Source organism: Triturus cristatus, chromosome 10 (genome assembly GCF_964204655.1).
Source record: "Triturus cristatus chromosome 10, aTriCri1.1, whole genome shotgun sequence".
NCBI lineage: Eukaryota > Metazoa > Chordata > Amphibia > Caudata > Salamandridae > Triturus > Triturus cristatus.
In genome coordinates this window covers 1,189,606,281-1,189,624,385 of record NC_140593.1, presented here as the reverse complement: position 1 = coordinate 1,189,624,385, position 18,105 = coordinate 1,189,606,281, and the positions used below count along the sequence as shown (strand labels likewise).

At 43.6% G+C, this 18,105-nt stretch overlaps 1 protein-coding gene across 8 annotated transcripts in view; it reads left to right on the top strand.

The window, feature by feature from the left end:
* The first annotated feature begins 1,357 nt into the window (after positions 1-1,357).
* The window catches only part of LOC146797000 (uncharacterized), a 1,179,218-nt gene continuing 1,162,470 nt past the window's right edge, over positions 1,358-18,105 (top strand). For 6 of the 8 annotated variants that reach the window (XM_085629591.1, XM_085629587.1, XM_085629592.1 and 3 more), the window contains exon 1: positions 1,358-1,679. The gene's annotated coding sequence lies outside the window, so the exon portion shown is untranslated. The remainder of the gene's footprint in view (positions 1,680-18,105) is intronic. The other 2 variants (XM_085629593.1, XM_085629590.1) reach the window with 1 other exon arrangement.

The window sequence follows — 18,105 nt, the reverse complement described above, 5'->3', positions numbered from 1 at the left end:
CTGGCCACCAGAGGGCTGGGCAGAAGGAGGTATTCTTTCCAATTGGGAGAATCTCCGTTTTATTTGAATTACATTTCAAATGATTTGCGTTCATCCAATGGAAGACCTCCGTTAGGCAGTTCTTGAGGTTGAGTTCAGCACTGGTGGAGCTACCATCCAAGGGCACGATGAGCTGGGTGTCATCGGCGTAGGAGGTTACAGGTATTCCAAAGGATTCAATCAAGGACAGGAGAGGAATGATTGCCAAAGCCAGTGGCGGATGCTGGCAACTTAAAGTGGTGAGGCAGCGCTAGGGTAAGTAATAATTTATAAAAATAAAACACTTACCTGCTGCTTCCGGTCTTGCTGCCTCTGTGCTCCTCTGCTCATGGCAGCTACACAGCACAGGCTTCCAGACTTCCCACCCAATCCAGATGCTGCTCTCATGCTATTACCCAGACTGAGAGCATCGCCAGGATTGGCCCGAGCGGGTTGGTTTAACGCTCACTCAGACAGAGGGAGTCTGTGCCTTTTCTCCACCCAGCTGTACAACACAGTATACACAGCCTCTTAAAAGCTCAGCTACTTATGCACAACAAAACATGTATGAGTCCCAATCAAATTCCAGAATGCAACCTTTTCAGTTTTTCTTTTTTATTTAGTTTCACTCGTAAAAGCATCCAAAAAGCACAAAACAGCCAATGAGTTTCATCCAAGTGATGGACTTTTTCAGGGAAAACTATTATGTATGCAACAAGTATCCAATGCTTGTAGCCTTTGACAATCCATCCCACAGCGCAAAAACATGTATAGTTCCAGGTCAAAGGATGGCAAATACCCAGTGCAGGACTTGGGTTAATCAAAAAGTCTGGGCCAAGCCATCTGTAATAGGTGCCGTGATAAGCACCTGGCAGCCAAACAGGCCCACCTCTCCCGTCCTGATTGGTACCAGAGGGGAAAAACCTGTATGGCTGCTAGGTTGGCTGTTTTGTGCTGTAATCACTGGATGCTTTTACGAGTGAAAATAATAATAAAAAAAAAGAACTGAAAATGTTGCCTTCTGGAATTTGATTGGGACTTTTTTTGCGATGCCTTACTACCTGAGCTTTGAACATATTTGACCATAGGGACACATCCTTGGATAGCAGATGCAAGGGGTGAATGCAAACATTTTTTCAATTAATATTTTGAAATACATTCGGGACAAGGATGAGGTGCGGTTCTTATTACTTCCTGCCCTAAGCTTCTATAACATATAAACGCCTGTTTCCTGCATCATACTCATTGGAAAATGATTGATGTTCCACGGCTCCCACAACAAGCATGGCGCCTCCGACGCATTCAGAAACCCACTAGGTTAACGCTCTAGTTCTTCTTCAGAGCCGAAGTGATTAGAACTTTGTGGAGCGCTATCTCCATCCCCGCCAGTATCGATCGGTCGCACTCTCTCCAGCCTCGCCCCGCGCACGCGCAGCATAGCTCCTGGCGCGCGCTATCAGGATACCGCGGTTTACGTCCGCGAGCGTTGCATCCACGGGCCGTTTGTTGTTGCCGGGCTGGCGCCGCTGCTTCCGTTCTCCTCACGTAGGTTGTGGCGCACTTGAGTTTTTTTTTTCCTCTCTATCCCGCCCCCTCGGATGGTGACGGTGCGCTCCATGGAGTCTGCCGGCGGCGAGGAAGCGGCCCGCGCCGGAGCCTGAGTGAGTACTGGGGCCTACCAGGGGGAGGGGCCGCGGTCAGACGGCAGAGCTCGTCTGCCGTGAAACCTTAGAGGGGAGGGGGTGTGAGGCCGCCTGGGGAGGATACGGGGGTAAGGCTAGGGGATAGTAATGACAGCTACAATTACTTGTTAGTGTCTGCTGCTGCATAGCTATGCTCAACAGTATAATATCCGATTCTCAGTGTTTACTTGCTCATAAAATAAATAATGCCCTTCTGTGAGCTTTCAACTCCCAAACAGCTTCAATGAGGTTTGTTCTCCATTGCACCCGCCTGGCGTCATGCGACAAGTTTGACAGCTGGAATATTTGTGGAAAGACACGGCCTTGGAGACCACCCAGTGATACAAAAAAGTGATGCATACCATGCTTGAATGAGTCTCGGCCACTGATGTTGAAGACTGGGATAGAAGTGTGACGGGGTGCTTAGGCATGGGAGTCGTATTGTTGTGCCACAGGCCCAGAGCAAGCAGGAGTGGATTAAATGTAGTCAAACTTTACAACCACCGCTAGTGTGTTAATTCGCTGTCTGACGAGCAAAAAGATGCACCTGCTTGGGGCATGTCGGTCAGCGAAAATAACGCACCTACACTGCACGTTTTCAGTGATCGCGGCCCTTTTGAATACAGAAGAGAGAGGTAGCATCCTCCTAAATGCGCTCCAGGCTCTCTAGAATAAGGGGCCTTTTACCAGGTCCATGTATCTATGAGCTCATAAGCATGGCGAGGGGATAGTGGAAGAAGTGTGACAACCAATTTCCCCCAGCCTGCCTTTTTTTCCAGTGGAATCGTAAACAACTAGTTATCGTCCATAACCTTTAAGGAAGGCTATGAGATGTTGGGGGACATGTTTCATATGCTTTCGCTTTAATTTTAAATGTATGGGGGCAGTGTTTGGCCCCCGTGGTATAAAAGTTTACTGACCATTTTGATATAATCTGTCCTCCAGTTCTTCCAGCCTTGTCCCATGGTAGGTGTATAAAAATTACCTAAGCCATGTTTGCGTTCTTGTACCTGTAGTCCTATCTATGCATTGTGTAAGGCTCATCTTAGCTTTCACAAACGAAGAAAATAACAGGACTGGTGAACTCATGATGTCTATACCTTAATGTCTCAGCCAAAGTGATGTCTGTGAGAGCTGAAACCCTATTATTAAACTTCAGTGTGACTTTAGTCTATGTTCCTAGGCTTTTTGAACACACTGACAACAAATTCACCCCTACAACTGAGTCTTTGGAGGAGAGCACACCTTCACATTTCTCTCCAAGCTCTTCCGAGATAAAGATTAATGTACAAATCCATGTCTGTCTCCATCCAACACCCCCACCCTCGGTCTGTACACCACAGCTTTTACAAGTTTTACATTTATATTTATAAAACTTCCTGGAGTGGCAAAGAGTTGTCCTAAATCTTACTGATCTTTGTAGTTGTTTTTTTTTTTTTGGTATTGTCTCCACCATTGTACATAAAGAATTAAGGCCTTTGATTGTTGATTTAATCCTGCTTGCTAAATCATACCTTCATGAAGAGGTGATGGTGCCCGTATTCTCGTATATCCCATGAGTGCACATCACCTTGTTAACTGAACTTGGGCCAGGCGAGCTATTAAGCGTTCCAATTCAGGTTGTGGTGGTGTTCTCCTGCTTAATTTGTTCTGTAATGAGACCTCTTCCTTCCTCCAGGAGTAAATCTGAATAGTTTCCTATTCCGAAGCAAGAAAATACGTTTCTACTTACAGTGAGGTAAAACATGTCCCTGCAGATTTTTAAGTAGATGACACCTACTTATTTGATCAAACGAAAATAGGTCCACACAGTGATCACTAAGCATGTTGCATTTGCATTGCTTTACCAACAGTTGGTTCATAGATTAGGCAAAGACTATGGTGATGGTAAGAGGAAGTGGCATACTCTGGTTGAATAACCTGCGCTTTAAATAGTGTAGGATTACTGTTGCGTTGGAATCCAGATCATCAACTCTTCTGGTCACCTCAATTTGAAGCCAGGAAATATCTAGTCGCATCCATTATGAATGTTCTTATCAAGTTTAACAAAAAAGTGAAGAATTACTACTGATCCCCATAGCACCTTTATGGCGATTAGAAATCTGCTTGGACCTGCATCATATGGATTGACATGGCATCAAGTATGGGGCCTCTATAAGGTCCCACCAGTTTAATTGATCTGTGTGGGACCGGTCTTATATCCAGCAAAAGTAATGGCCCCGTAGACACATTATTATATATATATATATTACCTACTGGCGGTCGCCAGTAGGTAGTTATAGTTAGGACCACGTTTCCATAGGAAATCCGCAACATTCTATTTTGAATAACTTTGGCGCCGGTCGACGAATCCTCGCGAATTTTTCAAAATAGGTGGGGCGCTACGCTCCGCTCCTACCCTGAAAGTCTCAGGGGGATTCGTCAAGCGGGGGCTGAGATAAAAGGGGGGTCCCAAAACGCGTTTTTCCCATGCATGTTTCCATAGGACCTTTAGACACAGCTACAGCCCGAACGGCTGAACAGAATTACTAGAAATTTGGCAGAGAGGTAGTCCTCAGGTCAAGGAAGTGCCTTTTGTAGGTTTGGTGTAAATCTGTTCAGTAGATTCTGAGAAAATAGCCTTTAAATCAATATATATATCTGAGCCAGCTTACGGTGCGCTTACGGTACGCTTACCGTACGCGTACGGTGGCGTGCGCGAGCGCGATTCTGATTGGCTCTTAGATCTTAGTAAACATTCGAATCGGCCGAAACCAGGAAGCGGCGGCCGCCATTTTCTCTATCGCACTGAGAGTGTGGATTAAAATACAAAGCACAAAAACATGTAAAGGGGCTGTTTGGACAGCTCCAAAACACCTAGCCATGTTGAGGGAGTCCCCAAAGATCCCCCAAGGCCAAAAACGGAATTTTTATTTTTTCGCTAATTTCGCCGATTACGCTTACCGTACGCGTACGGTAAAAAAATATTGAAAAAAAAAAATTATCCACACTCTCCCCACCCCGTATGCAAATGGTGCCCGAAGAGTACCATTTGTGCATGGCTTATAACAGGTGCGAAAAATTAAAATATTACCTTTCAAAACGAAGTGCATCATATGTCCTCCATGTGCGCACGGTGCGCCAAGCGCATCGTGCGTACATGGCCCATCCAGCGTAACGTGGGCACGCGGTGCGCGTAGCGCACCGCGTGCCCACCGTGCGTGCACGGCACTAACTGCGTAAAGTGGGCGCGCGGTGCGCGAAGCGCACCGCGTGCTCACTGTGCGCGCACGGTGCGCAAAGCGCACCGTGCGTGCACGGAACGAACTGCGTTAAGTGGGCGCGCACGCCACGAATGGCTTAAAGTAACTTAGCATTTAAAAAACCGTACAAATTCACTGAAAAAACCATAGGTTTCACACACGTTATAGTTAGGAATTAGCATTTAAAAAACCTTGCAAATTCACTGAAAAAACCATAGGTTTCACACATGTTATAGTTAGCGGAAATTTTACTGATAAAAAACCAATGAAATTCCCCCGTTATAGTTAGTGCAGGCAACTATAACTCACGCGACCGCAATCTTCTGCTGATGACATATGTGTCTTTATGAAAAAAAAATATTTGTAATATATGTATAGCTAAAAATTTATGGAAGAAGACATGGGCAAATAAGTGTCTAAATACAGTATTAGCATCAGCAGAGGATTGCGGTCGCGTGAGTTATAGTTGCCTGCACTAACTATAACGGGGGAATTTCATTGGTTTTTTATCAGTAAAATTTCCGCTAACTATAACATGTGTGAAACCTATGGTTTTTTCAGTGAATATATATATATATATATATATTTTTTTTTTGCTGTGTCCAGAAGTGAAGCCTATTAAGGAAAGTTCACTGTCAAATAGTCAGTATTTCATGTATGATTACGGCAATGCATTGTGTCAGTCCTTAACCTTATCAGATACATTGTATCAGCCATCGACCTAATCGAACCATCCAAAAGTGAGTTCAAAAATGGTTGGTTACTTTTACATTTGAGAAACCTAGGACAATTTGGTTTGTTCGCTGTCCACAGAGACCCTGGGGAAGCTTTTCTCTTTTGTTTTGATAAACTTCTCATCCTAGATATAGCTGGAGTAGAGGTCAAATATATAGGTGTATAATGTGGACTTTAAAGCAGTAGTATTTGACTTGTGGTCTTTCGAGCACTAAAGTGGTAACTAACGTTCAGGATTTTTGTTATTAATTCTCTTTTTGAACAATAAAAATTATAGTCTATGATGATGTGCATTTATAAATGAAACCACAGCACAAAGAAATGTCTGAACTTTACTTGGTGCTCAGGAGCACTAGAATGTAATTGTATAATTTACGGTTTTGCAGTCATTTAGTAACTTTGTGTTTTATTAGCATGATTTGTGACTTGATTATGTGTTTTGCATAAGCTTGAAACAAAATGTAAATGATAAACGTTAGTGGTAGTCTGAAAAGAGAGTACTTTGCTATTTGAATTACGCAGTGGAGACCTGTTTTGCAGTATTTGAGGCATGTATTGCAAAATGTGTAAATCTTAAAAAAGGGAATAAGTTCTATTCTGAAAGCACTTTTCCATATCTCTGTCCGAGAGTATGAATGTAGTCTTTTCCGCCAGTGTAATTCTTAATTCTGGCGTGATTATCATTTGCGTGAACTTGATTACTCTTGTTTTTCAACTATATTTATAGATTCAGATTTCTTGTAATTTGTGTGTTTCTGAAGCGTTAATTAACCTATTTACAGCAGCTGTAGTTAATTTTGGGGTATATGGACATATAACCAGGAACAAAATAGTACATTTGCCAGCACCTAGTATAGGAAAATGTCATTCGCCTGGTTAGGATGGAGAAGACCATTACATACATAAGATCTGATATGTCCCATATGATGACAAATACTTGAAGAGTAAGAGTTTTGAAGCCTTGGTGAAGAAGGTGAATTGGTTTTATGCATCTGACCAGGTAGCATGTAGCAGCGGTTAAAGAAGTTATGGAGACCGTCTATACTATGCAAATAATAAGTGGTAGGTCTTTAAGGATCTGAGGCTGAACTGATGTTTTTGCATGGTAGATATGGGTCATTCAGATTAGTACAATAATTTAATACATGACAGTGGCCCACCCTATGAACGAGGTAATTTGTTTTAAAGGGTGCTCTTCCACAGGGAGGTTGTGACGGGAATTCAGGACTAGCGTTCTGATTGTTGTCTTATATCAAACAATGTGTGCAACATATTTGAGAGAGACATTTGACTACAGTGTATAGGTAGTTAAAGTAATTCAACTGGCACACATCGAGCATTAGTGAGATTCTACGAGATCACAGGCACAACAACAAACCCCTTTTAGCAAATCTAAATGGTGTGATGCTGTTTTGGAAACGGCATTTCTTTGGGTGGGGAATAATAACTCTTGAGAGCACTCTTAAGTTACATCCTTCATCCACAGGGATTGGGCTGGCAGAGTGTACAGTTCATCTGCTAAGGTATTGGTACGGGTACAAGATTGACATTGCTTCGGAGTAGAATTTGTGTGGTGTTTTTGTTTTCTTCACCATTTCCGAGTGAGTTTTCCTTCGTTCAGTACTGAACCTGTGAAGAGAAGTGAGGCAAGCTTGTAAGGTTTCTGGGCTCCTATTCAAGATTTCATTTGAAGTGTTTTTTGTCTGTATACTTGTGATGGTCAATCTTGTGTGAGTCTTAAAATACCAGGACAGAGTGCGTACAAAATTGAAGAGAGTTTGTGATCAGCCAGAGTTCTGAGGACTATCACTCGTACGTTCGCTGTATTGGTGAGGTATGGGCCTAGTTTAACTATAAGGTTGTTCTTTTGCAGGAAGGAAGCAAAGCACAACAGCACAAACTCTAATGCAAGGTGATGTGGACAGCCTATCTGATATCACTTAGTGATTGATGGTGTCGTACTGTCTAATATGAACAAACGATATTTAGTAGAGGGGTCTCCATGCCTAGACGCAGTCTGAAGCCAGCTTCAAAAGTCCTGCAGCTGTAGAGGCCTAGAGCCTGATGATTGGATTGTGCAAATATCCCTCAAAAGAAGTGTGTAGTGGTTTCTACTCAGAGAACTGCTTGGTTGGGAGACAACCCATTTGAAGCCTCTTTCCTTCCCATATATAATTCTGTTGATGGTTAAGTTGGTGTTTGGTGAGAAGGCTGCCTATCCTTGCAGCTGTCCTTGACCATTCCATCAAAATACATGCGTATGTGGGAGAGGATTTTCTCTGGAGATCTTAATCCCCACAAGTATAGGGTGTCTTTTTTTTTTTAGGATCATATTCCCTCTCACTAATGCCTGAGTATATACTGCTGATCTCAACCCGCTTGAATCTTTTCATGCTTAGCCTCACTAACCACTTGCAATTACTTTTCTTTTTAGGCTCTTTGATTCTGAGTGCTAACATTTGGATATACTATGCAGATTATGCAGTGTGTATTTTCAATAATTAGGGCACATCTTTTCTCCCCTCTGACCCTCACCTTTTACCTTAAGTCTTTGCACATTGCTTCCAGATTGTTAGTCCCTGGTAAATTGATTCCTAAGTGGCCAGGCCAGGGTATGCGCAGGAGTGCGTCCAGCTGCCATTGGAACCAAGCAACACCCGACTGAAGAGGCCCAATAAAGCCGAAATTGGCCTTGGGTTACTTATGTTCTGACGTAGACAAAACCTGGCTTGGCAGTTTGGGTATGACTGATCTTCCGGGAGCAGGACCAAGGCTAATTTGCATAAGACTGGGTCTAATTTGAGGTGGCATAGTACGGCAAATAACTATCTGTTGGAATGCTACCCCAATTGGTTGCCAGTGGTAGGACTATTTACAGGCATTCCTCCCATCACCTTTTGTGTGTTTGTGAGCTTTTAAAGAACAGCATCCACGATGTGCCTTGAGGGACTTTTGCAAATTACCCCATCTGAGCATTGCTGATTATCTTAAATTAATTAGTCCTCTGCTGCCATGTCTCTTCCTGAGAAACCTGTAGCTGGAAAGAGGAGGCCATTCGTGCCTGTGCAGATCACCCATGCATGAGTTCAAGCCACATAGTTATTGTCAGCAGTAAGCATTGTCACCATAAGTAACACAAGACAGAACAGTTATAACAAACATTGGCCAAGTCAATGCATCAAACATTTTTTTTTTTTTAGTGGAAGCGCATGGTAATAGGCAACTTTGTGTGTTGCCCCAGCTGTTTTAGTAAGAAACTCCCATAATGAAGTAATCTCTTGGCTACAACAATAAGGAAGTAGGACCTAGTGCTCCTTTGTTGACTAGGCTGCAGTAGTAGAATTCAGCTGAACCCTAAATGAAGTGTTATGAAAAGGAGTCACAAAGTGAAGTTTACTTGGTAAGTAATTTAAATTGTATTTATATGGCGCTTACTGCCGCTGATGCGACGTTGAAATGTTTTTACTGCGAGTAGCACTGTACTCCAGAAATCAAGAGTAGATGGTAATTAGATAGCCGATTAGTAATATGTTCTTTCTTTTTTCCTTGTGAGTAGCGATAGAATGATTGGAGTGGATTAGAAAAGAGAAGTTGTAAGTTGTTATTGTGAGTAGTGAACATGTGCGTCTGTTAGTTGGGCGAATTGGGTGAAAAGGATTGGGATGTTTGAAAAGAGTGCTTACTTCACTGTAGTCAAAGGTTTGGGCTTAGTCTGACGAATGTGACAAAGGTTGAAAGAATTTTGTTCTTTTTTAGTGAGCTTTTTTTTTGTAATTTTTTTTTTTTTTAAACCAATGCATGAAATTAACATACACATGTATGGAGATTACCTACTATTCTCAATATGTAGTGATGTGCATGCATACATCTACGTATATGCACAAAGCTTGGTAAAGTTTTAGTAGCAGGCATGGACCCCTCTATATACACAGCCACATATATATTGAAGAAGCAATATTTACTTGGTCTGATATGCAAATGTTTCTTGTGACTAAGCATACAAAGCTTTTTTTTTTTTCCTCCCCCATATTAATATTTCTGCTTATAACTGAAAGCTAGTTCCATGTTCAAAGACATATGCAAAACTACAGCCTCCTCTCCATACGAACAGAAGCACATTTTATCATGTCTAAAGTATAGATGCATTGTCCTTAACCCCTTCGCTGCTAGGCCTTTTCCTCTCCTGTGCTAAGCCTTTTTTGGGCTATTTGGGATAGTGCGCGCTTAGGCCCCTGTAACTTTTTGACCACATTAGGTATCCACGCCAAATTTGCATCCTTTTCTTCCAACATCATGGGGATTCTAAAGGTACCCAGGGTTTGTGGATTCTCCTAAAGGGTTCCCAGAAATTAGTCAAAATACAGCAAAATTTTGTTTTTTTTTGTGAAAAATTGGAAAAACTGGCTGCAAATGAAAGCGTCTGGGTTTTTCTCTGCAAATGGTATCAAAAAAGGGTTTGTGGGGCTGAAATCACCATTTCTCCAGCTTTTAGCGAATTACAGATTTTTGTCAGAAATCCAACATTTTTTACACAGTTTTGGCATTTTTCTGGGACATACCCTATTTTTGCTATTTTTTGTGCTTTCAACCTCCTTCCAGTTAATGGTAGAAATGGGTACAAAAACAATAATGGATCCTGGAAAGCTATACATTTTTGAAAAGTAGACAAAATTCTGAATTCAGCAAGGGGTCATTTGTGTAGATCCATCAAGGTTTCTTTATAGAAACTAACAGTTAAATTTAGGAAAAATTAAAAATGAGTTGAAAAAAGCAGCCTTTTGTGTCAACGTTTTCACCTGTAACTTCTTCTAATTATGACATCTCTTTGAAAGCAATGTACCGTTACATCCGCTGGACCTTCCTGGTTGTGGGGATATATAGGACTGTAGGTTCACCAAGAGCCCAACGAACCCAGAGTAAAAAACTGAGCAGCATTTTGTAATGGTTTTTTATTCTGTTCCGGGTATATAGCAATTATTGTGGGAAAATGTATACATGGAAAAATCGGTATGAAAGACACCTATGTATTTCTGAAATGGGAAAAAATTACAGAGTTTAGAAACAGTGCATATTTGCACATTTTCGAAATTGGGAATACTCATACTAGCATGAGAATTATTGGTCATTTTTCAAAATGACTTTTTTTTTACACAATGTCTCATTTGGAAGGGAGAAATGCATCAAAAATCAATAGGTAATAACAGTTGCTTTACAAATCTAAACTACCCCAAGTCTCCCGATAAAAATGGTACCTCACTTGTGTGGGTAGGCATAGTGCCCACGACAGGAAGCGGCTCAAAACCTAACGTGAACACACCACATTTTCACAATGAAAATTTACACATTTTTTGCGAAGAATCTAGCTGTAGTTTTTGAACCCTAGCTCTGCCGGCACCTAGGGAAACCTAGCAAGCCTATACATTTTCGAAAAGTAGACACCCAGGGGAATCCAGGATGGGGTGACTTGACTGCCTCCCACCATGATCTGTTACCCAGAATCCCTTGCAAACCTAAAAATTGACAAAAAAAACATTTTTTCCCCCACATTTCTGTGGTGGAAAGTTCTGGAATCTGCGTGGATCCATAAATTTCCACCCACCCCGTGTTGCCCAAAGTCTTACGAGAAAAATGGTACCTCACTTGTTCAGGTTGGCCTACTGCCCGCGACAGGAAATTGCACAAAATGCAATGTGGTCACACCTCAATTTTGTAGTGAAAAATGACCCTTTATTGGCAAAGTGCCTAGCTGTAGTTTTTGAACCCTAGCTCTGCCGGCACCTAGGGAAACCTAGCAAACCTATATATTTTTGAAAACTAGACACCCAGGGGAATCCAGGATGGGGTGACTTGAGTGCCTCCCACCATGATCTGTTACCCAGAATCCCTTGCAAACCTAAAAATTGACAAAAAAACCACTTTTCCCCCACATTTCTTTGGTGGAAAGTTCTGGAATCTGCGTGGATCCACAATTTTCCACCCACCCCGCGTTCCCCAAAGTCCTACGAGAAAAATGGTACCTCACTTGTGCGGGTCGGCCTAGTGCCCGTGACCGAAAACGGCGCAAAACGCAACGTGGTCACACCTCAATTTTGTTGTGAAAAATGACCCTTTTTTGGCAAAGTGACTAGCTGTAGTTTTTTAACCCTAGCCCTGCCGGCACCTAGGGAAACCTAGCAAACCTATATATTTTTTAAAACTAGACACCCGGCGGCTTCCAGGGAGGTATGGCTTGCGTGGATCCCCCAACGCGGGTACTTGGTCCTCCCACACAAGTGAGGCACCATTTGTACCGGGAGACCTGGGGAAACGCTGGGTGGTGGTAAATTTGTGTGAGCCCGGTGATGCCACAACTTTCCCACACCAAAATGTGTGAAAAAAGTGACTTTTTCAGCTAAAATTGAGGTTTGCAGGGGTTTCTGGGTAAGGAAACGTTGGGGGATCCACGCAAGCCATACCTCCCTGGAAGCCGCCGGGTGTCTAGTTTTCAGAAATGTATGGGTTTGGTAGGTTTCCCTAGATGGCCGCCGAGCACCGGGCCAAAAACCCAAGTGACCTCCCTTGCAAAACCAGGTGGTTTTGCGATAGGCCAATTTGATGTCGCCTCACTACGTTTTGGGTACTTGGGCCTCCCTCACAAGTGAGGCACCATTTTTACCGGGAGACCTGGGGGAACGCTGGGTGGTGGTAAATTTGTGTGAGCCCGGTGATGCCACAACTTTCCCACACCAAAATGTGTGAAAAAAGTGATTTTTTTTTCAGCAAAAATTGAGGTTTGCAGGGGATTCTGGGTAAAGAAACGTTGGGGGATCCACGCAAGCCATACCTCCCTGGAAGCCACCCATACATTTTCAGAAATGTATGGGTTTGGTAGGTTTCCCTAGATGGCTGCCGAGCACCGGGCCAAAAACCCAAGTGACCCCCCTTGCAAAACCAGATTGTTTAGAGATAATTATTGGTTTGTTTCTACAGCGTGAGCATTTTGGAACAATATTGCAATGAACATGTGACAGACATTTTGAGGTTTGCACGACATTGGGGATAAAAAAACTTTTTGAATTCACAAGAGAGACATCCCCATGAACTCCCATGGGTTTACGACAATATCTACAGTTGGTGGGTTATTCTTACATGGAAAGTGTACCTTGGCAGAGAAACTAAAGACAAAGATTTCTGCACAACCATCTATTCCTCAAACACACACACATACTGGTTAAATTTGGCACGAGGGTGAGTCATGGTTCAGTGTATTAAATTTTATTAACAAGAGATTTCACAAAAATGAAATGCACTGTCAATAATTAAATTCACATAAAAACCAAACCAATGACTCGCAGCTCGTGAGCTGTAAAGCCACGTCAAGGCACCAACCACTTTACAGGCCATTCACACACCTTTCATATGTGATATAAACAAGACCATTCGCACCACCAGGCACAAAAGCAACACATTACAAAATTCACAAAAAGGGACAAGGTACACCCTGCTTCAGAAAGACAAATATTACTGCACAGCCATCTAATCCTCAAGCACACACACATACTGGTTGGATTTGGCACGAGGGTGAGTGATGGTTCAGTATATACAATTGTATTAGCAAGTGATTTCACAAAAATGAAATGCACTGTTAATAATTGAAAGGGCGAGAAACTGAACCATTGACTCACAGCTCGTGAGCTGTAAAGCCACGACAAGGCACCAACCTCTTTACAGGCCATTCATACACCTTTCATACGTGTGAGACATACAAAACCATTCACACCGCCAGCCCATCACATAACAAAATTCACACCAGCACACAGCGCCATTCAAGGGCCCATCACTTTCACACGCCCACATTCCTGACACAGCAACTACACAAGCTGATGGATTGCGTGGAGTGGCACTCAGCTAGCAGTGTGTGTAGTGACCAGCAGCAAGTCACTACTCACACACAGCCAGCCGAGCGCCAGTCCACACACACCGCTAGTAGAGTGCCAGTCCACGCACACCGGCAGCCAATCGCCAGTCCACGCACACCGGCAGCCAATCGCCAGTCCACGCACACCGCCAGCCAAGCTCCAGTCCACGCACACCACCAGCCAAGCACCAGTCCACGCACACTTCAAAGGGAAGCCTTGCAGCCCCAGGCTGCAGCCCAGATGCCTCTTGCCGCACTATCGGCACATCAGTCTCCTCCTCTAACACAGGCACTTCATCCGCACTAAGAGTATCTTCATCATCCGATGACTCCATATGGAGAGAAAACTCACTGCCAGAATCGTTCCCTGCCTCCTCTGCCTCAGATGCAGAGTCAGTCTCTGAACCATGGTCAGAGGAAGACTCAAAAAGCAAACCAACAACCTGCTGAGCAGTAATCCTGCAGCTAGCCATTATACTTACTAAGATAGACTGCACAAACAAGTCAACAACAACCAACAATGTGCAAACCAAGTAAGTAAAGAAAGATCAATGTACTCAAAAACTATAGAATTCAATTACAAGAGACCGCTACACTCACCAGAACCTACTCTGCAGGGACACAGCAAAAACCAACGATATCCAACTAGAAAGAAGAAAAAAAAACAAATTACTCACAAGACAACAAAATACACATCGAGCACAAATGCAAACAGTTTTTGACACTCAAAACCAAACATACTGCTATTATTACACCATTTGCAAAAAAAAATTCAGGCAGAGAAATCAAACACATTTACATTGTACAAAAAAAAGTCTCTTACCAAACTACACAAACAGCAGAACCACCAGTAACGAAACCGCAAACTGGAAAGAGCAAAAGCCTTCACCTAGAACAAAAAAGTTAAAAAAAAAACATTACAATTGCAATTCACAAAAAATATAACAAACATTATAACATGCTATGTTGCTACCCAAATGGTCAATCGGGTTGTGTGCCGGGTGGGGCAGAAAACAGCAGGAAAAAGAAAAACAGGCTAATCTGTCCTAGGGCGGGGGGGCCAAATACATATTATAGAAAATTGCCCCCTGGAAGCGACCCTTGCCCAAGGGGTCCCTTCCATTTTTATTTAAACTAATTCCCTGGTGTCTAGTGCGCTTTTCTGCCCCCCTGGGACCAGAAACGGCTACACAAAAAACCGATCTGTCCCCAGGGGGGGGGGGCAGAAAAGTCTTGATAAATATTTGGGCCCCCAGGAAGCGACCCTTGTCGAAGGGGTCGCTTCCTTCACTCAAAAAATATCATCCCTGGTGTCTAGTGGGCTTTTCTGCCCCCCCCCCCCTGGGAGCAGAAACGGCTACATAAACGACCGATCTGCCCCCAGGGGAAGCAGAAAAGTCTTAATATTAATATGGGGCCCCAGGAAGCGACCCTTGCCCAAGGGGTCGCTTCCTTAACGCAACCAAGACATCCCTGGTGTCTAGTGGGGCATCCCTGCTCCACGATCGCGACGCTGTTCGCTATCGTGAAGCAGGAATGCCCAGCATTGAGACATCAGGGAGAGGAAATTAATTCCAGCGCATCCAACGCTTCCTGATGACGTCGGCGCGCGCTGACGACGTGGGGGGCTCGGGGGTGGCAGCGGAAACTCTTCCGCTGCCATCCCCCTCTGTGGGGGCAAGATCGATGCCCCAGGGGCTGTGCTCATGACGGAGCGGTTCCGTCATAAGCACAGCCCAACCGATGCTCATGACGGAACCGCTCCGTCATGAGCATCGAAGGGGTTAAATATCTTTCAGTGTGTGTGTGTGTATGTATGTGTGTGTATATATGTATATATATGTATATATATATATTCACTGAAAAAACCACAGGTTTCACACATGTTATAGTTAGCGGAAATTTTACTGATAAAAAACCAATGAAATTCCCCCGTTTATAGTTAGTGCAGGCAACTATAACTCACGCGACCGCAATCCTCTGCTGATGCTAATACTGTTTTTAGACACTTATTTGCCCATGTCTTCTTCCATAAATTTTTAGCTATACATATATTACAAATATTTTTTTTTTCATAAAGACACATATGTCATCAGCAGAAGATTGCGGTTGCGTGAGTTATAGTTGCCTGCACTAACTATAACGGGGGAATTTCATTGGTTTTTTATCAGTAAAATTTCCGCTAACTATAACATGTGTGAAACCTGTGGTTTTTTCAGTGAATTTGCAAGGTTTTTTAAATGCTAATTCCTAACTATAACGTGTGTGAAACCTATGGTTTTTTCAGTGAATTTGTACGTTTTTTTTAAATGCTAAGTTACTTTACGCCATTCGTGGCGTGCGCGCCCACTTAACGCAGTTCGTTCCGTGCGCGCATGGTGCGCTTCGTGCACCGCGCGCCCACTTTACGCAGTTAGTGCCGTGCACGCACGGTGGGCACGCGGTGCGCTACGCGCACCGCGTGCCCACGTTACGCTAGATGGGCCATTTACGCACGATGCGCTTCGCGCACCGTGCGCACATGGAGGACATATGATGCACTTCGTTTTGAAAGGTAATATTTTACATTTTCTTATCTGTTATAAGCCATGCACAAATGATGTCCTTCGGGCACCATTTGCACACGGGGTGGGGAGAATGTGGATAATTTTTTTTTTTCTTCAATTTGTCTACCGTACGCGTACGGTCAGCGTAATCGGCGAAATTAGCGAAAAAATAAAAATTCCGTTTTTGGCCTTGGGGGATCTTTGGGGACTCCCTCAACATGGCTAGGTGTTTTGTAGCTTCCAAAACAGCCCCATTACATGTTTTTGGGCTTTGTGTTTTATTCCACACTCTCAGTGCGAGAGAGAAAATGGCGGCCGCCGCTTCCTGGTTTCGGCCGATTCGAATGTTTACTAAGATCTAAGAGCCAATCAGAATCGCGCTCGCGCACGCCACCGTACGCGTACGGTAAGCGTACCGTAAGCGCACCGTAAGCTGGCTCAGATATATATATTGATTTAAAGGCTATTTTCTCAGAATCTACTGAACAGATTTACACCAAACCTACAAAAGGCACTTCCTTGACCTGGGGACTACCTCTCAGCCAAATTTCATTAAATTCTGTTCAGCCGTTCGGGCTGTAGCCCTGTCTAAAGGTCCTATGGAAAAATGCATGGGAAAAACGCGTTTTGGGACCCCCCTTTTATCTCAGCCCCAGCTTGACGAATCCCCCCGAGACTTTCAGGGTAGGAGCGGAGCGTAGCGCCCCACCTATTTTGAAAAATTCGCGAGGATTCGTCGACCGGCGCCAAAGTTATTCAAAATAGAATGTTGCGGATTTCCTATGGAAACGTGGTCCTAACTATAACTACCTACTGGCGACCGCCAGTAGGTAATATATATATATATATATATATATAATCTACTGGCGGTTGCCAGTAGATAGTTCTAGTTGGGACCTATTTTCCATAGGAAATCCGCAACATTCTATTCCCAATAAGTCTGGCGCCGATTGACGAATCTTCACGAAATTTTCCAAACTTTTGGCCAGCTCCGCTCCTCTCCTACCCTAAAAGTTGTGGTGATTCGTCAAGCGGGGGCCGAGAAAAAAGGGGGGTCCCAAAACACGTTTTCTCCATGCAATTTCCCATAGGATCTGTTGTCGCAGCTACAGCCCGAACCGCTGAACAGAATGACACCAAATTTGGCAAAGAAATAGTCCTCAGTTCAGACTCGTGCCTTTTACATAAATGGTGTGAATCTGTTCAGTAGTTCCTGAGAAAATTAGGGTAAAAAGTTAGTGATATCTATGGCCGGGGAGGATCCGCGGACCCTTCCCGCACCGTAAGCGCACCCTCCCCGAACCGAGCGCGCACCTTCCCGATCACGCGATGAATGCTAATTTGCTGTCGAGTGTCTCTCTACATTCGAAACCAGGAACTGTTGGCGGCCATTTTCTGCCTCGGTAGAAGCGAGGCTGAAGAAGCAAGGGGAATAAGTGTGTAAAACATATAAAGGGGGCAGAGTGGAAATACTCTGACCCTCTAGAGGTGCTTAAGGGGGTCCCAGAAGGACACCCTGAGGCCCCCTTTTAAAAAAAAAAAAAAAAAAAAAACTGCGGAATACGCGTACGGTGCGCGCATCCTAACGCGTTGGGTGCACAGATTCTCACGCGTTGTGTGCGCGGATCCACGGCAATGTTTTTTGAAAAAAGACAAAACATTGGTTCTATGACTACTTTCTACACTGAAAGGTAGGGTGTATATTTCTGTTTTTTAAAGGTATGATTCTTATTGGTTAACAAAAATAGATTGTAAGGAACATTATATATGATAAGCTGATATGTTGAAAAGTCAAGCACACTTCCTGTCTTGTTTAGTAACATTGTGTGCTGAACTTGTGACCAGTGAGCTCAGTGCAGTGTTCCATGACCTGTTTCTATGGTAACAGGCTGAAGGCAGATTGGGGGAAGGGTTGAAATGTATTTCAGTTGGAAAGGGTTGAAATGTTTAACCAATAGAAATGTGTGTTTGCTTTTGAGTTTATG